This window comes from Rana temporaria, chromosome 6 (assembly GCF_905171775.1).
Source record: "Rana temporaria chromosome 6, aRanTem1.1, whole genome shotgun sequence".
Lineage (NCBI taxonomy): Eukaryota > Metazoa > Chordata > Amphibia > Anura > Ranidae > Rana > Rana temporaria.
In genome coordinates, this window is record NC_053494.1 from 49,292,794 (window position 1) to 49,319,861 (window position 27,068).

The 27,068-nt window shown below is 42.7% G+C and overlaps 1 long non-coding RNA gene across 1 annotated transcript; it reads right to left on the reverse strand.

Moving 5' to 3' along the window:
- Positions 1-17,940: 17,940 nt before the first annotated feature.
- Positions 17,941-18,557, reverse strand: LOC120942632. Its single transcript, XR_005750206.1, has 3 exons — positions 18,490-18,557; positions 18,256-18,366; positions 17,941-18,121 (listed from the first exon to the last, which is right to left on the reverse strand). It is a non-coding gene; the product is annotated as an uncharacterized LOC120942632 (long non-coding RNA).
- Positions 18,558-27,068: the final 8,511 nt, after the last annotated feature.

A 27,068-nucleotide genomic window follows, 5' to 3' on the forward strand; every position in this document is an offset into this window, starting at 1 on the left:
CATATGGCAATGCTCAGGTTTTTATTCTAAAAATGGTAATAATCTAAAGAATCAGAAACATGGCCCTCCCATAAATAAAAATATACTGCTGAAAGGAATTCTTCTTTGATCTGAGTAATTTAAAGCTTTGTAAATTATAGTATGTTTACAGGCAACTTAATATAAATTACATGAAGTCTAAAGAAAAAATAAATATCATGAAACAGGAATACATTTTATGAAATTATCAGAACTGTATATTTAACCACTTGTGAAACAGAATCTATATAAACATCTAATGCTGCGATCATTTTTCGGCATGTAAAAAATTAAGTTTTTCAGCATGTAGAAAAAAACAAAGGGGTAGATTCACGTAGAATGGCGTATATTTGTGCGGGTGTAACGTATCCTATTTACATTACGCCTCCGAAACTTTTACAGGCAAGTGCTGTATTCTCAAAAGAAAGTTGCGGCGGCGTAGTGTAAATAGGCCGGCGTAAGCCCGTCTAATTCAAATTGTGAAGAGGTGGGCGTGTGTTATGTAAATTAACCATGACCTGACGTGATTGACATTTTGCGCCTGCGCCGTCTGTGGAATTTCCCAGTGTGCATTGCTCCATAGTACGCCGCAAGTACGTATTGATTTTGACGTGAACGTAAATGACGTCCAGCCCCATTCACGGACGACTTACGCAAACGACGTAAAACATTCAAAATTCAACGCGGGAACGACGTCCATACTTAACATTGGTACGCCGCATGTACGCCTCATATAGCAGGGGTAACTTTACGCCAGGAAAAGCCTAACGTAAACGGCGTATCTGTACTGCGTCGGCCGGGCGTACATTTGTGAATTCGCGTATCTTGCTGATTTACATATTTCTATGCGTAAATCAGCGTACATGCCCCTAGCGGCCAGCGTAAATATGCAGTTAAGGTCCGACGGAGTAAGAGACTTACGCCGGTCAGATCTAATAGAAATCTATGCGTAACTGATTCTATGAATCAGGCGCATAGATATGACGGATCAGACTCAGAGATACGACGGCGTATCTGGAGATACGCCGTCGTATCTCCTTTGGGAATCTACCCCAAAGTTTTTTCCAATTTCATCATTAAAATGACGTTGCCCACACACGGTCGTTTAAAAAAAATGCTCTAGCAAAGCGCGGTAACGTACAACACGTACAACGGCACTATAAAGGGGAAGTTCCATTCAGATGACGTCACCCTTTAGCTGATTTCATGTTAGTAAAAGACGATTCGCGCTTTTCTGTCTGTTACAGCGTGATGAATGTGCTTACTCCATTACGAACGGTAGTTTTACCAGAACGAGTGCTCCCGTAACTTGCTTCTGAGCATGCATGGGTTTTTAACGTTGTTTTAGCCCACACACGATAATTTTTTACAACCCGAAAAACGTCATAGTTTAAAACGTTAAAAAATGCAGCATGTTCGAAAAAAAAAATCGTTTTTCAGAACCCGAAAAATGATGTGAAGCCCACACACGATCATTTTAAATGACATTTTTTAAAAACGTTGTTTTTTTAAATGCCGAAAAATTATCGCGTGTACGCGGCATTAGGCTTGTAGCATGAGGGTAAGGCCATCTCCCTCTTGAGACTGGGCTGCATGCTGCCATTTTAGTGGCCTTTGGGGTCTGCTTGATTGTGGGTGACCCAAGGCCTAGTAGCACAAGCACTTTTCTCATTTAACTACAATCCTTCACTCTTCATATAGATCAGGATATGAGTGGAATCCTTGGCGCTATAACTATCCCATGGAGGGGCAAGAACATCTGTTACTTCAGCCCTCTCTAGTAGCAGACTCCACAAGAATGCACACACTCTGAACACTCGCTCGCCATCTCAGCTCCACACACAGTTATGGAATGTCCAGTTAGATATGCTTTTCCTTATATTTTACATGCAATACGATTTATGTAAAAAGTCCAAAGATCTAGCAGAAAATCAAATTGTAATTTTTCTATCATTCATGGTCAGATTTCACCATCTGTCAGGTGCTTGTGATAGTCTCTTTGTAGAATGCATTTTCTCTTTGTTATAAGTGAGGATAAATAAACCATTCCCATTCCATGCCTGCTACAGTAAATGGATTGAACTTCCCACCTGTACTCTTCAAATGATGCTTCAACTGTTGGACTAACTTCCTAAAATTCACTCTCCAGTTATCCCCACTCCCTAAATACATTATAGCTCAGACTGGCAGAACTAGAGGTAGGTGAAACACTTAAGGGGACTCTGTTACAGGCTTCACACCTATGAATTATGGAAACAAGCACATTACCGTAATACAGAATAACACACCATGCCATGTGTTATTGTTTTACAGGACCATTCATTTTTAAACCCACCTCTAATGCGAGTGCTGGATGTAGACATTACGGGGTCTGTGGTACTTCGAGACTTGGGGCCCCTCAGCTTAAAAATGTAATTATCAGACAAATAAAAAAGTGAATGTAAATGAATGATAAATAGTGTTTATTAAAAACAAATATATGTTTTTATTTTCTCAATTTTATTAACTGTAAGGCCTCGTACACACGACCGAACATGTCCGCTGAAACCGGTCCGGCGGACCAGTTTCCGCGGACATGTTCGGTCGTCTGTACGGCCGACCGGACAATTTTCCGGCAGATCGGACAGGTTTCCAGCAGACAAATGTTTCTTAGCATGCTAAGAAACATGTCCGCTGGAAGCCTGTCCGTCGGACATGTTCGGTCGTCTGTACGACTCACCGGACATGTCCGCTCAGCCGAAAGCCCTTTCATGCGTCAAAATGAGTCAGCGCATGCGTGGAAGCATTGACTTTCCAGAGTCGCGCACGTCGCCGCGTCATCGTCGCGGCGACGGCGCGGCCACGTCACCGTGTTCGCTGTCCACGGGAAATTTGGTCTGATGGTGTGTACAGCCATCAGACCAAAATCCGCCAGCAGACATGTCCGATGAAAACGGTTTGCGGACCGTTTTCATCGGACATGTCCCGTCGTGTGTACGAGGCCTAAGAATTCCCATTATACAGGTAATTGGAACTGGCAAGTCATACATTTACAGTTATACATCGCACTACAATATTTACAAAAACATCTTTCTTCCTGCATGGGCATCTTTAGAATCTTTAACGCATTAAACTGTATAATCTTGAGGACATTGCTCTTGACATCCAGTAGGCACAGTAGAAGAGCAGTCTTTTTGGGTCATCGGGTTCTCAGATAATTCTTTATCAGTGTCAATTTGCTAAACAACCTTTATCCCGAACAACTAGTGACCATAAGAGCTACATTCCACCTGGAAGGGTATCAGTCAGGGCTTAAGTCCTGCGGGAACGCATGGGAATGGAGTTCCTGCACAGCAGGAACTCAGTTCCCTTTGCAGGACTAGAGCATCCGAGAGCAGCCGAGCTGCCTGAGCCAATCTTTCACTAAGCGGCGAAGCCCAGCGCGAACCTTAGTAATCCTTTATGTTACTGGCCGCTTCCTGTATATGGATATGCGGGTATTCCGTCACTTCCTCGATGCCGCAATGTCGCCTGGGAGCTTGTGTCATTGTGCCCAGGAGACATTATCCCAAATTATCACAGGATTTAGAAAGAACTTGCTTATGAACTTGTATATGAATCCATATACAGGAAGCGGCCAGTAACATAAAGGATTACTAATGTACAGTGGATTAAAAAAAAAAAAAACATGCGGTTTAGTAATTATGCATATGAGCGTATCAATTTTTTTTTTTTTGGTGGGGAAGTGGATCTTGGGTTGGAGTTCCCACACTTTTTTCCCCAGGACTTGACCCCTGGTATCAGTAAGCCCTTCATCATGTAATAAAACTGCCTGTTGAGATGGAGTGAGACATGACCGGAGCTTGGCAATGGCTGCAAGCGTGACCATTTCCTCAACGAACACACTACTGAAATCTCAAGGAAAAATAATGGAAGTTTGGGGCCCCTCCAACAGGGGGTCCCCCTCTGGCAGGGCCTGTGTCAATTTCCTTTTTTCCCCCTTATAAATCCAGAACTGTCTGATGCACCTATGTTGCACTGCACCATAAAGCATGAAAATGCAAAACAGTACAAGTGTGTTTCTTGGTCAGGTTTAGTGCTTTGGCAGGATATTTAAATAAATATCCTGCCTTTAAGTGTTTGTAAAAATCTTAAATGAAACATGTGTAAAGCATTTCCTTTTATAGTATGTACTTTCCTGTATCCAAAGCACCTGGTATGAATTATGTCTCCTCTCTCATTCCTCTTCTATCTGCATGAGTTACTCATGGCAGCTTATGCCAACACAAGACAATCCCAGAAGATGCACATATCCCTTCAGCACATAAAAGGTGATTGAGAGCCTCAGCTGTGTATATTTCCCTATGAGACTGTGTAGAGGGGGCACACACAGAGGAAGCATGGAGGACACAGGAGCCGCCGCCAGACCCGGGCCCGTCCCACAGCTCGCCGCTGCCTGCCCCCTGCCCTTCCCACAGTGTCACGTACCTGGTAGCAGACTGAAACAATGAAGTCAGCCTCTCTTGTATCTCCAGCCCAGGCCCCACTGAGAGTGGAACGGATGGTGGCTAGGGTAAGGAGGAACACGAGTGCCTGTAAGTGTTGATTGCAGAACTTGTGGCAGGAGTTGTAGAACATCAGGTCATGAACTGGAGGGATGCTGGGTAGATCAGCAGAGGTTAAAGGGGAACTTCAACAGGCTTGCAGGTTCAGGATACATGGCTTCCCGAAACTTCCTGTAGTCTGGAGACAGAAGTACACTGGACCCAATGGAGCTGTGATGAAGGACTGCCAGCACAGGCACTCGGAGAAAGCATTGAGCCAGGCGGGGAACAGTAGCAAGGTCACTAGGAGAACCGGATTCAGCAGCAGGCAGACAGCAAGGTGCCATGACTTTAGACAGTAGCAAAGTCAGGAGGAAGCTGGGATCAAGAACCAGTAATCAGGAATGTAAACCGAGTCCAAAGCCGGGTCAAAGGAAAGCCAAGCAAGCAACAGGTATCAAGCAGGATTCAAGCAGGATTCAAGGGTATTAGGAAACAGCTGAAGACAAGTCAGTATTTTTTTTTTTTTTTTTTTTTTTTTGCCACTTCAGACTTCACCGCAGCGAGAGACTTGCTCATGATTTTATTCATAATTCCGTCTCTACATCAGGTTTAGCATCATTTGTGGTGCATTTCTCTTGCAATTTTTTATACTTGTTATTTATATTTTATTTATTTGTTTATTTTTATATTTTCATCTCTTTTTTTTTTTTTTTTTTTTTTTTTTTCACCGTTTAGAACTCACTCTTTTATAGTAAGTACGGAACTATTTAAAAGGTTTTATCTGCGTGACAAAGAAAAACCCAGCACCCCATCTCCCCCCTCCCCAACTAAATGCCCCCTCCCCCCCCCTACCCACCCCCTCCCTTGACCATCCCACGACTCCACTGTAAGAATTCCTTCCCTTAATTGAAAAAATGCGTTCCTATTCCTCTCTCAGGTTTTCTGCGAACCTCCAGGATTTTTTAAATTCCATCCAGGGTACCCATATATCCTTTTCCCCTACTTTGTGTTTATAGCTTCCGTATTTTAATTTCTCTCTCCTATAAGTGTCCTCTACGGAGTCAATCCACTCCCACATTTGCGGACTTTTCGCGTCTCTCCATTTAAGGGGAATCAATCTTTTCGCTGCGTTCAATAAATGAGGGATCAGTGAATCCTTGTATTCCTTCTCTGGAGTCTCCCCCCCATGAAAGAGCACTACCCATGGGTTATCTTCCAATTCTTTTTTTGTTATTACCTTTATCAGGGCCAAGATTTTTTTCCAATAAGCTTTAATTTTCAGGCAGTCCCACCATAGGTGTGCCATTGTTCCCCTTGACTCACAACCTCTCCAGCATTTCTCTGACTCTCCCCCTCTGAATTTTGCCATTTTATCTGGGGTGGCGTACCACCTCGTCAAACATTTGAAGTTCATCTCGGCAGTTCTTACATCTACTGCCGAGGTGTGCGTCATTTTCAGGATTCTTCCTATGGTCGTTTTCCCCCTTGGGACCCCTAAGTCCGTTTCCCAATTTTGGATGTATTTTAGCGTGTCCGACTCTTCCATTTTCTGCAAGTAATTATAGATTTTAGATATATTTCCTTTTGAGCTTTCGGTGCTACACAATTGTTCCAATAAGGTGTAATCCTCTTGTGACCTCAAAGGGTGTGGTAGGCGCTTGACGAATGACACTAACTGCAAGTATCTCCACTCGTCGAGCGCCCTAATTCCAATCCTATGTTTAATATCGTGAAGTGTCCTAATTTTACCATCTAGTGTTATATCTTTTAACTGTGTTCTATTTGTGATCCAATTTCCCCCTACTTCTTTTGTCCCTGGAATAAAATATTCGTTTTCTTTTAAATCAATAAAGGGTGAGTTGAATTCTGTTTTTAATTGTTTGTGAAGTCTATCCCAGATCCTCCATGCATTATGAGTAATTGTGTGTGTTGAAGTGTGTAAGGATCTGTGTTGTGGTGGATTCCAAATTAATCTCCCTAACTGTGCCCTTGCTAATGTGCATTCAATATTTATCCATCTTTTGTCCTGGGATTCTTTAGCCCATTCTATAACCCGTGAGAGAACCGAAGCATTATAATACAATCTGATGTCGGGTACAGCTAAGCCTCCCTTTTTCTTGGCCCGTTTTAGAATTTGAGCAGACACCCTATGTTTTTTATTATTCCAAATATAGTTCATTATGAGGGAGTTAATTATTTTAATGAATGACGGTGGTAGGTATATTGGGACCATTTGAAACTTATATAGGATTTTTGGGATGAGAACCATTTTTACTACATTTATCCTCCCGAACCACGAAATAGGTCTATTGAATATGTTTTTAATTTCCCTTTTTATTTCGTTGAGCAGGGGGATAAAATTTATTCTATATATTTTCTTGATGGAATTTGCCAGTTTTATTCCCAAGTATTTTATTTCTTTTTGCCATTTAAAATTATATTTCTTCCGTAGATATTGTTCTTCATCTTTAAGAATATTGATATTTAAGATCTCCGTCTTTTCTGTATTTACTTTGAAGTTTGACACCTCACCATATTGTTTTAAAGTAGTTATTAACTTCGGGAGAGTGACTCTTGGGCTACTTATATAAAATAAAATGTCGTCTGCGAAGGCGGATAATTTGTGCTCATCTTCTCCAACCTCTATTCCATATATTTCTGGATTTTGTCGGACCATTGCCAGCAGGGGTTCCAATGATAAAACAAAAAGAAGAGGGGACAGGGGACAGCCCTGCCTGGTTCCATTTCTCATCTCGAAGGGTGCGGATAAAGATCCGTTGATCTTGATCCTAGCGCAAGGGTGGAAATAGAGCGTTTTGATCCATTTAATCATCCTTGGGCCAATTCCTATACATTCGAGTGTTTGTATCAGGAACCCCCAGTCTACCCTGTCAAACGCTTTCTCAGCGTCTACTGACAGGAATAGACCGGGGGTCCCTCTTTCTTTGATCTGCTCCATAAGAAGAAGTGCCCTGACCCCATTGTCCTTTCCCTCCCTCCCAGGTATGAAACCAACCTGGTCTGGGTGGACAATGGCAGTCATCGCCCCCTTCATTCGTTCGGCCAAAATTTTTGCATACAGTTTGGTATCTGCATTCAGGAGTGAGATAGGTCGGAACCCTGAACAATTCGTATTGTCCTTTCCCTCTTTTTTAATGACAGTGATCGTAGCTGTTAATGCCTCTCTGCTCATCTCATAGTCTCGCCCCAACCCATTGAAATATTGACATAATCTAGGGACTAAGATAGTACTAAACCTTTGTATATAGGCCGACGTGAAGCCATCTGGTCCCGGGCTTTTCCCATTGGGAGTATTTTTTAGGACCTCACTTATCTCCTGTTCAGTTATACTTTCCTCCATTCTTTCTATCTCATACTCTTCTATCTTCGGTAAATTAGTTTGCCGTAATACTTTCCTGATCTTATCCTTTTTTTCGGCAGGGTCCCTAATCTTCTGTTGGACATTGTATAGTTTTTCATAATAGCTTCTAAAAGATTCTGCTATTTTATTTGTCGCATATACTAAGTCCCCATCCCCATTTCTGATTTTTTCGATAAAATTTCTGGTTTTCTTTTTTCTTACCATTCTGGCCAAGTTTTTACTAGGTTTATTTCCCCAGACATATCTTTCACTCTCTACCCTGTTTATGAAATTCTTGGTTTCTTGCCCGGCAAGGGCTTTATATTCGTCCCTTGTTAAAGTTAACTTACGGAGTGTTTCCCTCTTTTGGCCCTGTAATTTATGTTCCTGTTCCAGCCTATATATCTCCTCTTTTAGTGTTTTTAATTTACTCCTTCTCATTTTATTTTTCTTTGCCCCTTCTGCTATAAAAATCCCTCTTATATACGCTTTGTGGGCGTCCCACAGGGTTGCTCCTGTGATTCCCTCCTTGTCATTCTCCTGAAAATACCATTCCAATTCTTTCTGTACTCTCTCGACCACCACCTCGTCCCTCAACAGGCTTTCATCCAATCTCCATTCAGGTAGAATGCATTTTTGTATGGATGTGCTTATTTTCATGGAAATGGGGGCGTGGTCTGATAGCGTTATGATCTCACATCTTGCTTCAACCACCCTCTCCAAAAGTCTATGGTCTATGAGGACGTAGTCGATCCTCGAGTACGTCCCATGCACAGGGGAAAAAAACGTATAGTCTCGTGTCTTGGGGTTAAGGATTCGCCAGACATCCACCATTTGATTTTGTGTCATTTGTTTTTTCAGTAACTTAAGATGTTCTCCGTTATTCCCCTGAGCATGGGTCGTACTATCGAGGCTCGGGCACATGCAGAAGTTAAAGTCCCCCATCAACACCACATGTCCCTCTTCAAAATTTTTTAATTTTCTGAGAATTTTACTAATATATTTAGCCGAATTCACATTGGGTGCATACACATTTGCCAGAGTGTAGTCCTCCTGTCCTAGTTTTATTTTCAAGAACAAGAATCTCCCCTCCGGATCATTCAGTCTGTCCACCAATGTGTATCTAACTCCTCTTGCAAATCCTATGGCAACCCCCCGAGATCTCGATGAGACTGTATCTCCATAATACCAGACGGGATATTCAGATGAAAACAGCTTTATATTAGACTCTAAGGTAATGTGGGTCTCTTGTAGGTAGGCAATGTCTACTTTATACTGCGTAAGTTCAGCAAGAATTTTATGTCTCTTAATATGGGAGTTTAAACCTTTTACATTATATGATAGGAACTTAATATCTATCATTTATCTCTTTTTTTTTTTTCCCTTTTCCTTTTTTGAGTTTGAAAAGAATTCCTGTGGAGTCGTTCAGATGGTCCTCCTCCCATTTCCCCCCCCCCCTCCCTGGCCCACTACCCTCCCTCCCTCCCACTTTCCCCCCTCCCCCCCCTCGCTCCCCATTCCCCCCTCCCTCCCTCCCTCACCCCGGCCCACTCTTGGCCTGGGAGCCACTGGTAGAAGACTCCTCGCCTTCATCCTTGGCTCCTCTTTTGTGGTGGTGTTAAGGGCTCCCCCTTGACTCCCCCCACCTCCCCTCCCCCCCTCCCCCCCTCCCCGTCCAGCATCTCAAAATTCCATACTAAGCGTCCCCCCGCTAATCCACCCAATCAGGAAGTTCAGGGATTACTAAGTCCATTTTAGAGCAAAAATCATTCAGTTCCTCCGGGTACCTAAGTCGTGCTGTTTTACCCCCCTTTATACCCATGAGGCAAGCCGGAAATCCCCATTGGTACCTAATATTTTGAGCCCGCATGAGTTCCAAGAGGGGTTTCAAGCTTCTCCTCCTAGCCAGTGTTTCTTTAGCAAGATCGGAGAATATTTGTATCTCGGTGTCTCTATATCTCAGGGGGGGTTTCCCCCTAAGCCTGCTCCATATTTCTGCTTTGTCAACATAATTCCTGAACCTTACGACCACATCTCTTGGGCCGTATCTTTCTATTTGTTGGGGATTCCCCACTCGGTGTACTCTTTCAATCTTAAGGGGCTTGGATTCTACTGATCTCTCTAGCAGGGGGTTAAAAATTGTGTTCATGATGTCTTTTAGGTCTTCCTCCTTGTCTTCTAATAGCCCTCTGATTCTAAGGTTCTGTCGCCTGTTGCGATTCTCCTGGTCCTCAATCCTATATGCCACCAATCTCTGGGTTTCGGTCAGGGCCTTGACTTGCTTTTTCAAGGATTTTATTTCCTGGTCCTGCTCCTCAATTCTCTTTTCCGTCTCTACCACTCTTTCACAGAGCCCTCCTAGGTCTATTCTTATCTTGTTGATTTCTGTCCTTATGATATTTTCCATGACATTTTCCATCCTCACCAGCATTGCGTTCATCTCTGCCTTTGTAGGGGGCTGTGTATCTTGGGATAGCTCCTCTGCATTATTTTGCTCTTGCTCGCTTTCTAGTGTCGTTTCACCTCTAGAACTCTCCCCACTACTTATTCCTACTCCTTTTTTTTTATCGAACTTCTTCTTATCAGTTTTTTTTGCGAGTCCTGGACTTTTTAGACTCCCTTCCTGCGTCATATATTGTTGTATGGAGCTGTTCCCCAAGTTATTCTTAGTTGGTTTTGTAGTGCCGCCCCTCGTAGACCTATTCATTTTGTTGGAGGGTCTGATTCTCTTCCCCAGTTTGGAGATGGATTTTTTTTTTTTTTTTTTTTTTTTGTTGAAAGGGAACGAGAGAAGCCCACGACTTTCCTCCTAATGTGAGCCTCTATCTTCCCCTATATACTACTCCTGTCCTGAAAAAAATAATTATTTCAATAAAGAGAGGGCCACAGGAAAGCAAGAGCCCTGCACTAAAACACGGAGGGAAGGGGCTGATCAGCAGAGGAGAGGCCGATTACTGCTATTAATCAGAATCACCTGGGCTCCCGGACTCACTTCTAGAAGGAAAATACCTTCGGTGTTTTTTTTTTTTTTTTTTTTTTAAGAGTCGTCTCCTATGCTACATCAGTCCAGAGCGTCCTCACCGTTCCAGAGACAGGGAGAGACGCCTTAAATCCGGGGGGGGGGGGGGGGGGGGGCCTAAATGATCTTTCCCTGTCCCCCAATCTTCACACACTGGAATTTTTACCAGCTTCTCACGGTCACGTGTGCGTTACCGGTACAGTCCAGGGAAGAGTAATGAATTTTTGGCCCTCCTTCGCCGGCCTAAGTTTTCCCTCAGAACACTAATGCTTCAATGCCCAGGCCTTTCCCCTGTCCCTCAGTTTCAAAAACTAAAATCTTCCCAGCTTCTCACAGTTCTCACGGTCGCGTATGCATTACCGGTACAGTCCAGAGAAAGAGTAATGTGTTTTTGGTCATCCTTCACCAATTTAAATTTCTCCTCAGAACGCTCATGCCTCAATTCCCCTGTCATCGGGGTTGTCATTGATACACCTAAACACAGGGGCAATTAGGTAGTTCATAAGAGGGGAGATCAGAATTTATATTGTCCCAGATTTCTCTCCTGTCTGACTCCGCAGGCCATCCAGAACCATTCAGCAAGGGCTGGGGCCGTACACTCAAATATGCCCCACAGAGAACAGGCAATGAAAAGATCCTGCACCAGGTGGTGAGTTCAAATGAACCAGCTATCAAACTCTATCCCAGTGTAGGTTATTCATTCAATTGTATGTTCACTTATATTTCACTTTGCATTTTGTGTTCCCATCATTTACAGTTCTCGCAGGTATCTAACCCAATAGACAGTTAACATCTAATTATTTCCATTATTACACAATAAGACTCCTTATGATGTGCTGGTGTACTGGTGTATGGTAATTCCGGGGGACAATATTATAACCGACGGGAGGGGGGGTCACGGGGGGGGGGACCCGCTCGGAATCGGCTCAACTGAGCGCCTCACCAGACCCTTTACTTTTCCTCCTGCTCCACTGCCCGGCTACATGTCTCCGATGGGTTTCTGACAGCCCCTGAAGCGCATATCCCCACACAGGCTGCTGACATCAGTGCTGAGAGCGCAGCAGCTTCAGTTTCTCCGGCGCTGCGTGTCCAGCGGGGGCTCGTTCACTGGCGGTTTCCAGGGTGGTATTCCCGGTCCCAAGCGGGGATGCGGCGGGGTTGCGGCACCCGCTTGCTTCTCACAAAACACACGCTGTGGTCTGCGAGGTCACGAGCGGTGCCGACGGAGTCTCAGAGCGGCGTGTGTCTCCTGCCGCCATCGAGCCGTCCTACACCTCCCACCTCACTCGCGCTACGTCACGTCCTCATCGCCGTTAGCATGTAAACATTTCTAAACGTGACTAAACGCTAGGGACAAGTCAGTATTGATCAGAAATCAGGGCACTCTTTAAATAGGCCATCTGCCGCCAAATGAGGCTAGGGACGTGCTCCTGCACATGTGCACAGTCCGCTGCACATGCGCATTGGTGCATATATTAACTGTAGTCGTCTGTGTGAGCTCGCCAAACGTGTTAAAACAGTTCTCTTATACACAGCTAGCTGCTGCCTGACCCACCGCCCATCCCACAGCTCACCGCCATCACCCGCTGCCTGACCCACCACCAATATGGGGTTTCTGCCAGGCAGAAAATGGGCAGGGGGTTGCTGGTTAAATGCCGATGGAGGGGTTAGGGTTGTGCTGGTTAGATGCCGTGGGTTGTGCTGGTTAGATGCCGGTTAGGTGCCACGGGGGGGGGGTGTGTCACAGTGGCTGCAATTGATAAACACAGTGAGTTTGCAATTTATGGGCACAGTGGCTGAAATTGATGGTCACAGTGGTTGCAATTGATGGGCACAGCAACTGAAATATATAGGCACAGTGGTTGCAATTGATGGACATAGTGAGGTTGCAATTGATGGGCACAGTGGTTGCAATTGATGGACACAGTGGCTACAATTGATGGAAACAGTGGCTGCAATTGATGGGCACCGTGAGGCTGCAATTTATGTTTTTTTTTCAGTATTTTTCAGAAATGTTCAGTTTGTTTGCACCCCCCCCCCCCCCCAAAAAAATATGAGCACCAGCTGCCCCATGGTATATGTAAGTGTTTACAACCACTTTAATGCAATACTTGTTAATGTGTGACATAATGTACATGTTAACCTATCAGGTGAATGGAAATAAGGGCCCATTCATGCCTTAACATTTTGGTGCTTTGTATTAACTGTTTTGGATTAACATGTGTTGTGTTAAAGGGGTTGTAAAGGTCATTTTTTTCCATAAATAGCTTCCTTTACCTTAGTGCAGTCCTCCTTTACTTACCTCATCCTTCAATTTTGCTTTTAAATGTCCTTATTTCTTCTGAGAAATCCTCACTTCCTGTTCTTCTGTGTGTAACTACACACAGTAATGCAACACTTTCTCCCTGGTGTGGAGAAAGCCTCTTGAGGGGGGAGGGGGCGAGCAGGAGTGTCAGGACGCCCACTAACACACAGCTCCCTTCTCTATCTGCAAAGTAGTGACAGAGACTCATTAATCAATTTCCTGACAAACTCAGGGCTAACCATTTCTGCCGGCTGATTTCAAATTGCTATGGTGAAACAATGCAATCTATGGAGAGAACAGACCACATGCTCACCTCTGTCTCGATTCCAACAACAGGAAGGAGAAATCCTCCTCTTTTTAGCTTTATTGAAAATACAACATCACAAAAATGCATTCTCATTCGTCAACCCATTTCACCCACCCCCTTGTGAGGCTGTCATTGGCCAGTTCATATAAAGGATGGTTTCCTATTCCACAAGTTCATCCCAGACCAGCTGCACACACCCTTCTTGTCATGTGACATAAAGTTCCCTCGTGTCCTTTTTCAAACTTATTCGCCATTTTACATAGAATTCTTTTGGTGGGGGTGAAGAGAAGGGGGAGGGAAGGTTGAAGTCCATATCTGCCTTCTCTCCACGAAAAGGCTTGGAATGTGAAGCTGAAGGGAAATGCCATAGGAGGATGGGCCGGACACATTTGTAACATGAGGGAAAAATTGAGAAAATGGAGAGGAAATGGAACAAACAGCTCTCTTTTGTCTTTTCAATGCTGTGTTCATTACTTTAAAACAATATCTGATATCTGACAAATCTTTATCAAGGAAAATAAGCAGTATTGATCATTCTCATACATACATATGCATATATAAAAAGAAATATGGAAAAAACAACAATATAGAAACAATAGGGAAATATAAAAGACATTAAAACATTTTAGTGGTTCTAATAAAAGAATTCAAAATAGAAATTTTATCCAGATCTATCACAGTAGATAGCGTCCTGACCCTCCTGCTCGCCCCCTCCCCCCTCAAAAGGCTTTCTCCACACCAGGGAGAAAGTGTTGCATTACTGTGTGTAGTTACAGACAGAAGAACATGAGGATGAGGTAAGTGAAGGAGGACTGTACTAAGGTAAAGGAAGCTAATTAGGGGAAAAAAATTACCTTTACAACCCCTTATTTCTGAGCATGCGTGGATTTTTAACCGATGGACGTGCCTACAAACGATCGTTTTTTTTTCTATCGGTTAGGTATCCATCGGTTAAATTTAAAACAAGATTGAATTTTTTTAACCGATGGCTAAATAACCGATGGGGCCCACACACGATCGGTTTGGTCTGATGAAAACAGTCCATCAGACCGTTCTCATCGGTTTGACTGATCGTGTGTATGCGGCATTAGTGTGTTGGGGTACCAATGAAAATGAAGGGAACTGCAACCTTCTATTCCATGTATGGTGCATTGCTGTGCGTTGCAGTTAGCCAAGTTTTGAGTGTTAAGAGAATTCCTCGTACCGGTGTATACACTATAGCATATGTTTCTGTCAATCTGTGAGCAAAAGTCAAATAGATAGGCTCTTGCATAAATGATCACTGCAACAGCCAGTTTTTTTTTGTTCTGTTTCGTATCTTTCCGTAGGTTCGTTTCCGTTCGTTTTTCGTAAGACGCCCGTTTTCCTGTTCGTTCCCGTTCATTTTTCATACGACGAGATTTTTTCGTATTCCGATCGTTTCGTATTTTCGTTACCGTTTTATTTTCGTACATGTGGGATGGTTCATTATTCTGTTTAATTCATGTTCGTTACTTGTTAGACAATAATTTTCGTGAATTTTCGTCAATGATTTGCATTCTGTGTTTTGGATTCCTTTTTCTGTTCGTGTTTTCGGTCATGTGTTCGTGTGACATCTATGACAATTTGTTGTGGATGTCATGTGGGCATGCGACTGAAGATACGAACAGAAAAAGGATTTTCGTCATTTTGTACTTTCGTAAATATATCACGGGATTCGCGGCACTTTCAACACGCGGCTCGTCCATATTAACGATTGTTAAGCCCCATACACTTGGTCAGACTTTTTTAACAACAAACTTAAAAACAATCGTTTTCCGTTCGTTCTCAGAAAATTTGTTCGTTTTTAAACTCCATCAGAAAACCATTTTTGGGTTCAAAAGTCTGGCCAACTGATCTCCCTTCAGATGAAAATCCACAGAAAAGTTTATTTGTCTTTACTGTACTACTCAGCACAAAAGAGAAGCTGCTTCACTAACTACACTCACTGCCCATTCAGAAAATTACATCTGTGGCAAGGGATTTGCATTCTGTGTTTTGGGTCCTTTTTCTTTTGGTGTTTTCGGTCGTGTGTTCGTGTGACATCTGTGGCAAAAGATTTGCATTCTGTTGAATCCAAAATACGAACATAAAAAAGGAATTCAAAATACAGGGTGCGGGTCTTTTGTAGTGGATGTCGTGTGAGCATACGACTGAGGGTGCGAACAGAGAAGGGATTCAAACAAGATACAGAGTGCAAATCCTTTGTTGTGGATGTCATGTGAACATACGGCTGAGGATACGAGCAGAGAGGGGATTCAAACAGGATACAGAATGCAAATCTTTTGTTGTGGATGTCGTGTGAGCATGCGACTGGGGATGCGGACAGGGAAAGGATTCAAACAAAATGAAGAGTGTGGGTCTTTTGTTGTGGATGTCATATGAGCATACGACTGAGGGTGCGAACAGAGAAGGGATTCAAACAAGATACAGAGTGCAAATCTTTTGTTGTGGATGTCGTGTGAACATACGGCTGAGGATACGAGCAGAGAGGGGATTCAAACAGGATACGGAATGCAAATCTTTTGTTGTGGATGTCGTGTGAACATACGGCTGAGGATACGAGCAGAGAGGGGATTCGAACAGGATACAGAATGCAAATCTTTTGTTGTGGATGTCGTGTGAACATACGGCTGAGGATACGAACAGAGAGGGGATTCAAACAAAATACAGAATGCAAATCTTTTGTTGTAGGTGTCATGTGGACATGTGGCTGAGGATACGAGCAGAGAGGGGATTCAAACAGGATACAGAATGCAAATCTTTTGTTATAGATGTAATTTTTGTTCTTTTGCTGTTTTTGTTTTGTCGTATTTTCGTCAGATCGTTTGTTCGTATTTGCAGTTGTTCGTTATGCGGCTCATTCGTAATCCCGTCGTTTTCGTATTTTGGTGCTTTAATTTTTTCGTATGTACACATTATTCTGCGGGTACGAAAATGAACATTTTCGTACGAAAATAACATTTGTTCGAACGGGAATGCACATATCTATGTTGCAGATCTATAGACATTCAAATAGAAAGCTGCAGCTCAAAAATACTTTAGGTTTTAATGTGTTGTTTAGTTGTGGTGGTTGAATCTTAAAGCTGGCCATATACTGACTGAAATTTGTCCCATTCAGCAGGGACCGGCTGAATTCTGTTCAGTGTTGGCTGTCCCTGCTCGACAGAATTTGATCACTTGATCGAGTTCTGTAGAAAGACATGCTGGAAAACTTTTTTCGATCAGCGGCTGCAGAATATGATGCCTCAGTGGGGGACATTCCTCCATCCACCTTGTTTGTATGAATGGAAGAATCAGTTTTTTTTTTCATTTAGCCCGCTGGCTGTATTTTCTGAATCAATAAGATGAGAAAGAGAGCGTGACATCACTGACCCATCTTTCCACCATGTCCAATCAGATAATGCATTGCATTATTCATAAAATGCAAAGAATTCTCTCAATGGTACCAGTGCCAAGCAGCCGACTTCCTGTGTTCAGAATGCAGTCGGCCAGCTGCTCAGCATGGGATCTGGAAGCAAAGATCACTGGAGTAATGGTGTCTACTTCAGTAATTTCTACACTATGGGCTAGATTCAGGTAGGGGCGCGCAATGTTACGGCGGCGCAGCCGTAAGTTATAGAGGCAAGTGCTGTATTCAGAAAGCACTTGCCTTCTAAGTTACGACGGCGTAGCGTAAATGGGGCCGGCGTAAGCGCGTGTAATTCAAATGTGGATGAGGGGGCGTGTTTTATGTAAATTCTTGTTGACCCGACGTGATTGACGTTTTTCCCTAACGGCGCATGCGCCGTCCGTGGAATTTGCCAGTGTGCATTGCTCAAACCAACGCCGCAAGGACGTCATTGGTTTCGACGTGAACGTAAATTACGTCCAGCCCTATTTGCGAACGACTTACGCAAACGACGTAAAGGCATCCCAGTCTTAGTCTGTAGGGTTCAATATTGAGTTGGCCCACCCTTTGCAGCTAAAACAGCTTAAAGTTTTCTGGGAAGTCTGTCCACAAGGTTTAGGCGTATGTCTATGGGAATGTTTGATCATACTTCCAGAAGCGCATTTGTGAGGTCAGGCACTGATGTTGGATAAGATGACCTGGCTCTCAGTCTTCGCTCAAATTCATCCCAAAGTTGTTCTATCGGGTTGAGGTCAGGACTCTGTGCAGGCCAGTCAAGTTTCTCCACCCCAAACTTGCTCATCCATGTCTTTATGGACCTTGATTTGTGCACTGGTGCGCATGCATGTTGGAACAGGAAGGGGCCATCTCCAAACTGTTATTTCTGTCCTGACAAGGTAAGGGAGATGAAAAGGGGACTTTTGCAGTGCACTACATATGATAAGAAACAAATACGAAAAAAAATGTTTTAAACAAATTTTAATGAAATTCAGGGTTAAAAAAGTCAACTTTGTAGTGACAATCACAGCATAGCTAAACAGTAGCTGGGTGGCCGACAATTGCGAAAGGTACAAGACTGGATCAATTCAATATACAGTTACACATATAGGTCCCGACATGTTTTGCATATTTGCTTCATCAGGAGACATACGGGCAGAACAGAAGAATTTCACGATACTAGACAAAAATGAAAAAGTCAAATAAATAAACATACATTGGAGAGTTACTGGCATATACATTTATTATAACAATAGCAGCAGCCGTGTACAGATTATCAACGCATCTGCCTCCACAGGGGTAGTGACACTCACCCAACCAGAGAGAACCCTCCACTGATGACCACTGCCCAGCGAGGGGGCATGCAGGTGCCCGAAAATGGCAAGGGCTTAAAGAGTAGCCACAGAGGACATATAATGACCTAGCTAAGAAAATAATCCAGAAAAGAGAAAACATTGATGAGCTAAAAAAAAAAAGGGAATAAAAATAAGCAAAGGATAATGAGGTATAAGGATTATTAATGAACTAGTGAATAATGATATACTCACCTAAAAACAGAGTAAATCGGCACGGGGTGGAGGTTGCCTGGGTTAAGGTGAAAAAAATTATCACTGAGGATAACACTGAAAAAAGTAAAATATAGATGGTATGTAAAAAGGAATAAAAGAATGAATTAGAAAAGAATAAAAAAATGAAAGAAAAATTGAAAAAACAAAGCAACCATAGAAATTAAAAATTTCATAAGAAAATAATGATGGGAATAGGGACTGAATAACCGTAGATTGGTAAGTTAAAAATCTAAATATTGTAGATATAAAAAAATATATCATCTGACAGCTGCAACCTCAGATAGGGCATACAGAGAGGACTGTGTCTCAGGAATAACAATAAATTAGCAATAAATATGCATAGAATAGAGGAGCAGCTCATGATGATTTAAAGTTTACCTTTAAATATATCTTATTGATTGAACTGAATGTATTTTTTTGATTGAATTGGTTTAGTAAATACACCTGTATTTTTTTTTAGATGGGAACCAGAGTGTAAAGCAGAAAACCATATAAAAGCCTAATGAGCACATTCTGATTTAAGTGTTCCCAGACATAGCTTAATCCAGGATGGTACTTATCACCAAATCACCATGGTGCCAAAGATTTCTTTCATATCTATACTTTTCTGGAGGAAAATAAAGATGTTAATCGCAGATGACTCAACCCTGAATTAGTCAATGAATTTTCACATGCAATTCAGCGGCCATGAAATCAAGATGGAACACAATTTGAAGCTTTACATGGGGCTGAATACCGTTTCTGTATTTACATATTTAATTTGCATGCAAAGGCTTAATGATGTTCCAAACTAAATCTCTTTTTGATTAAGGCTATGATAAATTACAAAGTGATAACACATGATGTTGTGTGTTGTATAGGCTAAGCCCTTGGTACTTAACATAAACAAAAAACATTTTCCGTGTTGTACTTTTCCATCTCATTAAGGCCCTTTGATGGCTTTCTAATTTACCCGTTCCATAATTCTATGCTAAACAAAAGTATGTTGCATACATTCATACTCGAATGAGCAGTAGGCTGGGATGGGGTTGCAGAGTGTATGTTGAAGAACAATAAATGAAACACGTTTTCCAGTGTGAGTGGGAGAGAATATTACATAAGACAGTTTCTATTAGTTTGTAAATTGACTAGTTTATAAACATATAGGCCCGGATTCACATACATTGGCGCATATTTATGCCGCCGTAGCGTATCTTCTTTATGCTACGATGACGTAGCGCAGAGAGGCAAGCACCGAATTCACAAAGCACTTGCCACCAAATCTGCGCTGGGTTTCTTAGGCGTAAGTCGTCGTACGTGGAAGTGGGCATGAGCCATGCAAATGAGGCGTGACCCCATGCAAATGATGGGCCGAGCGCCATAAAGATACGAATAACGAACAGCGCATTCGCCGTCCTGTGAATGGCCCATAACGTTCGTAATTCGATGAACGAGCGATCGACTCGAACACGATGCTCATCCCTACTGCAGGCTTAGTTAAAAAGTTAAACACAACTCATAATTTAGATGTTTTTGTAATAATTTTTAAAATGTTTTAATTACTGTTTGACATTTTGTATACTTACCTAGTAATTGAAACAGTCATACATGGGCAATATTTTATGCCCATTATGCAATTTTCCACAAAACTCTGGGGTGTTTTCCATCAGTGTTTGAAAAGTCCATTTCAGTTGAATGAGGTGTGATTTGCAATGATGATAGCTTTTCTTCCTCTCCAATGCATTCAGCAGAATTGATCACCTGGTGGTAATAAGCCTTTGATGTAAAAAATGACCAGGAATGGTGCTTGTGCTGCTGATTGAAATGCATGCTGTTCTTTCCTTTTCTATATATGATGAGGTCGCAATCATGTGATTGCATTTCTTCACTCATCAGCAGTAAAACAATTTGACCTGGGAGGCCGCAAATTTAGCAATCATCTGGGGCCAACCAAATAGTCATTTAAAATAAATAAAAGAATAACCTCTATAGTTATTTTTGTGTGACCGTGTGATTTTCTATAGTTACCTTTGCATTTGACCTTCTTTTTCAACATGATGCTTGAAGTAAATTTATGGCTAGGTGGGCATTCAAAAATTTACATATTCATAGCAAGCAGTCAGAACAATATGAAGCAATCTGTTACTTGCTTCAGCTGCAGGCACTGTGGATAATTTCACAGCAGAAGAATATGGATGGCCATGTCTCTCTTGTGACAACTCAGCTCAACTCACCCTGCTCTTTCCTCCCATTTATTCACCTCTTTACTTTAGTGAATAGAATGCTGGTAGGCTGCCAAGCCATCGAGCTGAGCTGCTCAGAGAAGTACTTAAATTACTTCAATAATTCTCCTGTGAACTTTGAGGATGAATTGCTCCATGATGCTTATAACTACAGAGGACAGCAAAAGCTAATTTCAAAGCTAATTTGTTATTGTTCAGAATATTTAACACTTTAATGTCCATCTGACTGCATATCAATCAACTTCATTGACCTAAAAAAAAATTTTTCCGACACCCGTTGATCCACATTGTACCTCTAATTCTGCATGTATTATTTTGTGGTGGCGATGGGGCAGATCAAATTCATTTTTAATGGACCTCCATTGCATTTCAATGCATTCAGTTTTGAGTGCAAATGCATTGTTGCCCACTGCACTAGCTACACTTGGTACACTGGCTCTCTGGGAAGATTTTGAACATCAAGCAGTGCAGCATTCTGAGACACCAAGCAACTTACTACTGAGTTTAGATAAGCCCTATCTACCCCATGTGACACCAGACAGCCAATTGTGGTTAGAAAAACGCTGTCAGGATCAGCAGCTAAGGTGACCAGACACGTAGCTACTGTACACAGAGGAACTGAGACCAAACAGAGTATTTATCATTTAAGTGATATTTATTTACAGTGAATACACACCAATAAACATACACAGCAATCAGTGAAAGCATAAACCACTCCAGCAAACAAGAACACAAATAACTAATGAACCTAACTGCTATCTATATACTCTGGGGCAGATTCACAAAGATCTGCACCGGCGCAGCGTATCTGAGATACGCTACGCCACCGTAACTTACCTGGCTTTGGTTTGAATCCAGAAAGAATTTGCGCTGTAAGTTACGACGACGTAGTGTATCTCTCGCGGCGTAAAAGGGCGCGGAATTCAAATGCGGCGAGTAGGGGGCGCGTTTCATTTAAATGAAGCTCGTCCCTGTGCCGAACGAACTGCGCATGCCCCGTCCGTCAAAACTCCCAGGATGCATTGCTCCAAATGACGTCGCAAGGACGTCATTGGTTTCGGCGTGAACGGAAATGGTGTCCAGCCCCATTCACGGACGACTTACGCAAACGAAGAAAAATTTTACAAATTATACGTGGGAACGAAGGCCATACTTAACATTGAGTATGCCACCAGATAGCAGCTTTAACTATACGCCGGAAAAAGCTGAACGGAAACGACGTAAAAGAATGCGACGGACGCTCATACATTCGTGGATCGTCGGAAATAGCTAATTTGCATACTCGCCGCGGATTACGACGTGAACACCACCCAGCGGCCGCCGGAAAATTGCATCTTCGATCCGACGGCGTACTAAGGCGTACGCCTGTCGGATCTAACACAGATGCCGTCGTATTTTGTTTGGTGGATACCAAAACAAAGATACGATGCGCAAAATTTTAAATTACGCAGCGTATCAACAGATATGCCGGCGTAATTTCTTTGAGGATCTGCCCCAATATCTACAAGATAAGAGGCAAAGGTAACAGGGATGCAAGGAAGGTGAACACGACTGGGAACCAGAGCATGGAACAAGAGCATGAAACAAGGCAGAAGGGTGCAGGATAGATCAGGACAAGGGAAGGTTATCAGGCACGATCTGGCAGCAAGGAGGCAATCAGACAGGATAGTGATGCCCTGGGGGAAGGGGGGAGCAGCCTTAAATATCCACCTGGCAGCTGGAGCCAGGTGTGGCTGATTAGAACCTGCTGGCTTCTGGGAGACACCTGCTGGTAGACACTGGAACTGCATCCATCTGAAAAGTGAACCCCTTTGCCACCAGCAGGTGAACTGAACCCTGACAAATGCATGTCTAGATGAATCCCTGATGCATTCATTTTCCCCAGTCCTGTAGTGAGGCCACATTGCTCTCTACACTGCAAGACAGCAAAATGTAAACAAAGCAATGTTTGCATGGACCTAAGCTTGTAGCGAATGCTCTCAGATGAAATAACATAAGAGGTTACATTTGCAAAGCTAATTGCTTTCCTGGATATACTGAAAAGAGCTAATGTGTTTTGGAAGTATAGCTATCATCTAAGTGCTACTGTACATTTTCACTTCTAAATATATTGACAGTGTTGTTCTCTCTTACTATATTCAGCTGTCACCGTTAGCAAGTATCGAGCTTATAGCAGATCAGAACATTGCTGTGATATGGTTTTAATAACACAAGGGAATGTCATATCAATTACTTTAGCTTCCACATGATTTACTTCTGAAGAATCTCTCACTCTCAGGCTGCAAATTGAAGGTCACTTCTGACACCATTTATATGAATGTTCTCACTATTTTAGCAGGGTATACACCGAATGAAGATGATTACGTAGAATGAAGCTCTACATAATATAGCATGTGTCTAACATCACAAATATGTAGAACTCTGAAACAGTTGAAGAGGCTACAACCTCTACTACAGTACTGAAGTTTTTTTCTATGCAGGTTTATTTTTTTAAATACAACTTTTTAATACAATCACTTGCTATATCAATGTGGATATACTGTATATAAGGATTTTATTTGGTTAGCCATTTTAATAGAAAAAAAAACTGCTCTATAATATATAGATATATATAGATATCTCTATATCTATAGATCTATATCTATTGTAACATTGCGGAAACAGACTCCAATGGTAGGGGCGTTTTTAAGGGCCTGGTAGCCCACTTTTATTTAAAAAGCACAAAAGTTCACATATACATTAGCAGCCCTTGCAGGGGGTTCCACCATTACTGCATCTTACAAACTCAAGAGTTTAGCCTCCTGGCTTTCATCTTGCCATCCGACGGTCTCAGGCCTTTAGCCTAAGTTCTGTTCCTCAAAACAAACAGAGTTTCCCAGAGATAAGCTCAAAACCTCGCTTTTCTCCTGATCAGCGACTTGCTGCTCAATCACACGACATCAGCCTCCTGCAGATATGCACACACTAGCTGCACCTATGCTGCGTCTCTGAGTCCTCTCAGAGGGTTGAGAGCTCACCTAGCTCCCAGGACCAGACTTCCTGTCTGTGGGTGGGGCCCTGAGCCACAGCCAGGTCAGAACTAAATAGCTGAACACACAGCTGTGTAATTAACGTGTCTGTCTCTCCAAAATATGGCGAAAACCCGCCATCATTCATGTAGGACAGAGTCACACCACCACACTATGGCCCGGATTCACAAAGCACTTGCGCCGACGTATCTCCAGATACGCCGCGTAAGTGCAAATATGCGCCGTCGTATCTGTGCGCCGGACTCACAAACTAAGATACGCCTAAAAACAGGCTTCATCCCACCAACGTAACTTGCCTACGCCAGCGTAGAGTGGGCTCATATTTACGCTAGACGCATGTGGCGCTCCCATTGATTTTCTATTCAAATATGCAAATGAGGGAGATACAGTGATTCATGAACATACGTGCACCCGACGCAGTGCACATAAAGTCATATGTCCGTCGAAAAGTTATGCCCCATAAAGGAGGTGTAACTCAGCATCATACATGCAAAGGGCTGCACCAGGGAACACAAGCCGGCGTATTTTACGTAGTTTACGTTGGACGTGTGTTTAGGTGGGCGTAGGTTTCGTTCACGCCGTAGGCAGTGATCCGACGTATCTTAGGCAGTTGTTCCGACGTGATTCTGAGCATGCGCACAGGGATGCGTCCACGGGACGGCGCATGCTCCGTTCGTTATAAGTATCTGTCTGACACTCAGCCCATCATTTGCATGGGGTCACGCCTCATTTGCATGGCTCATGCCCACTTCCACCTACGCCGGCTTACGCATGAGAAACCCAGTGCAGTTTTGGGAGCAATGGCTTTGTGAATTCCATACTTGCCTCTCTGCGCTGCGTCGGCGTAGCGAATCTTATTTGCGCTACGGCGGCGTAATGTGCTCCCGCTCTCTGTGAATCAAGGCCGATATGTATAGATATAGATCTATATATATATATATATATATATATATATATATATATATATATATATATAGTTAGTATTATTGTTCATTGCTACTCTAAAGGTTTTTCTGCAGGTTGAAGACTTAATTTTTTTTTTACTGTGATCACTATGTTAGAGTTGACATAGTGATTACATGTTCATATACCACTCTGATTGGCTCCAAATTTTCAGTGCAAAGTATCAGCTACTGGCTCCCACAGGAATATAACGTTATCAAAGTGTTTATAATTTAGGCTTTTTCACAGTCAGAGCTGTGAAAATGTGGAATAGATTTCCTCAGAAATTAGTTCTGGCCAGTTCAATAAATTGTTTTAAAAAAAGAGCTGGATGCATTCCAAAATACAGAAAATATAACTGGATATTAAATTTTTTAGATAATAACACCAGAAATTGTTGATCTAGAGAATATTCAAATGCCTTCTGGAGATTAAGAATGAATCCCCCTTTCCCCACTGCAATGCTCTGCAGGCAAAAAATAAATAAATGCACATTTTTTTAACTGCAAACTAGTTCACTTTTTATTAATATTATAATAAATAAGTTAACTTTTTTCAAAAAGAGAAATAAATCCATGAGAGAGAGAGAGGGAGAGAGAGAGAGAAAGGGGGTGCAATGCTCTGCAAGCAAAAAAATGTTAATTTATTATTATAATAAAAACTTTCACTTTTTATTATTATTTACATTATTAGAACAAATAAGTTGAATAAATAAAAAAAAGAAAGAAATTCACGAGAGAGAGGGTGCAAGGCTCAGCAGGCAAATAAAAATAATAAGAGAGAGGAGAGAGAAAGGAGAGAGAGAGAGGAGAGAGAGAGAGGGAGAGAGAGAGAGAGAGAAAGATGCAAAAGAGGTTTAATAACACATTTTTAAATGAGCAGTGATTAAATGACTTAAAGTGACTTAAAGTGAAACAATAAATAATTAATATGCCAGTGGAGGACTTATGCAGAATCTACAGTTGGAGAAATTCCTGCTCCCTCACACATCAGATCAGTCAAAATCCTGCCCCTTCACACCTCAGATCAGCCCCAATTCCTGCCCCTTCACACCTCAGATCAGTCCCAGTTCCTGCCCCTTCACACCTTAGATCAGTCCCAGTTCCTGCCCCTTCACACCTCAGATCAACCACAATTCTTTCCCCTTCACACCTCAGATCAGCCCTAATTCCTGCACATTACACCTCAGATCAGTACAAATCCTGCCCCTTCACACCTCAGATCAGCCCCAATTCCTGCTCCTTCACACCTCAGATCAACTACAATTCCTGCCCGTTCACACCTCAGATCAGCCCCAATTCCTGCACCTTCATACCTCAGATCAATCCCAATTCTCGCCCACCTTCACACCTCAGATCAGTCCCAATTCCTACCCCTTCACACCTTAGATCAGTCCCAGTTCCTGCCCATTCACACCTCAGATCAACCCCAATTCCTGCCCCACTCACACCTCAGATCAACCCCAATTCCTGCACATTACACCTCAGATCAGCCCCAATTCCTGCACATTACACTTTAGATCAGCCCCAATTCCTGCACATTACACCTCAGATCAGCCCCAATTCCTGCACATTACACCTCAGATCAGTCCAAATCCTGCTCCTTCACACCTCAGATTAACCCCAATTCCTGCTCCTTCACACCTCAGATCAGTCCCAATTCCTGTCCCTTCACATCTTAGATCAGTCCCAATTCCTGCACCTTCATACCTCAGATCAGCCCAATTCCTGCCCCTACATACCTCAGACCTGCACCAGATAAGTGCTGTAAATGACTGACTTTGTGAGTACTTTACTGCAAAGCCAGATATATAACATTACTCACAAAGGGGTACTCACAAAGCCAGTTATTAAGCATTGCTCTGAAAGCCAGATATAATGCATAACTCACAGGCCTTGTACACACGGTCGGACCAAACCGATAAGAATGGTCCGGCGGACCGTTTTAAGACCTGATGGTCTGATGTGTGTACACACCATCGTTCAAAAAACTGATCGGGTCAGAACGCGGTGACATCAAACACACGACGTGCTGAATAAAACAAAGTTCATTGCTTCCAAGCATGCGTCGACTTGATTCTGAGCATGCGCGGGTTTTGAACCGATGCTTTCTGTACTAACCATCGGTTTGGACCGATTGGGCAGCGGTCCATCGGTTCGGTTTTGAAGCATGTTTTAAAATTTTGGACCGAAGGAAAACAGACCGATGGGCTATACACACGGTCGGTTTGGACCGATGAAATTGAACCTCGGTCCATTCTCATCGGTTTTGTCCGACCGTGTGTACGGGGCCTCAGAGACAGATTTAAATGAGTATTGCTTTATATCTGGCTTTATGAGTACGTTATTATAACTGGCTTTGTGAG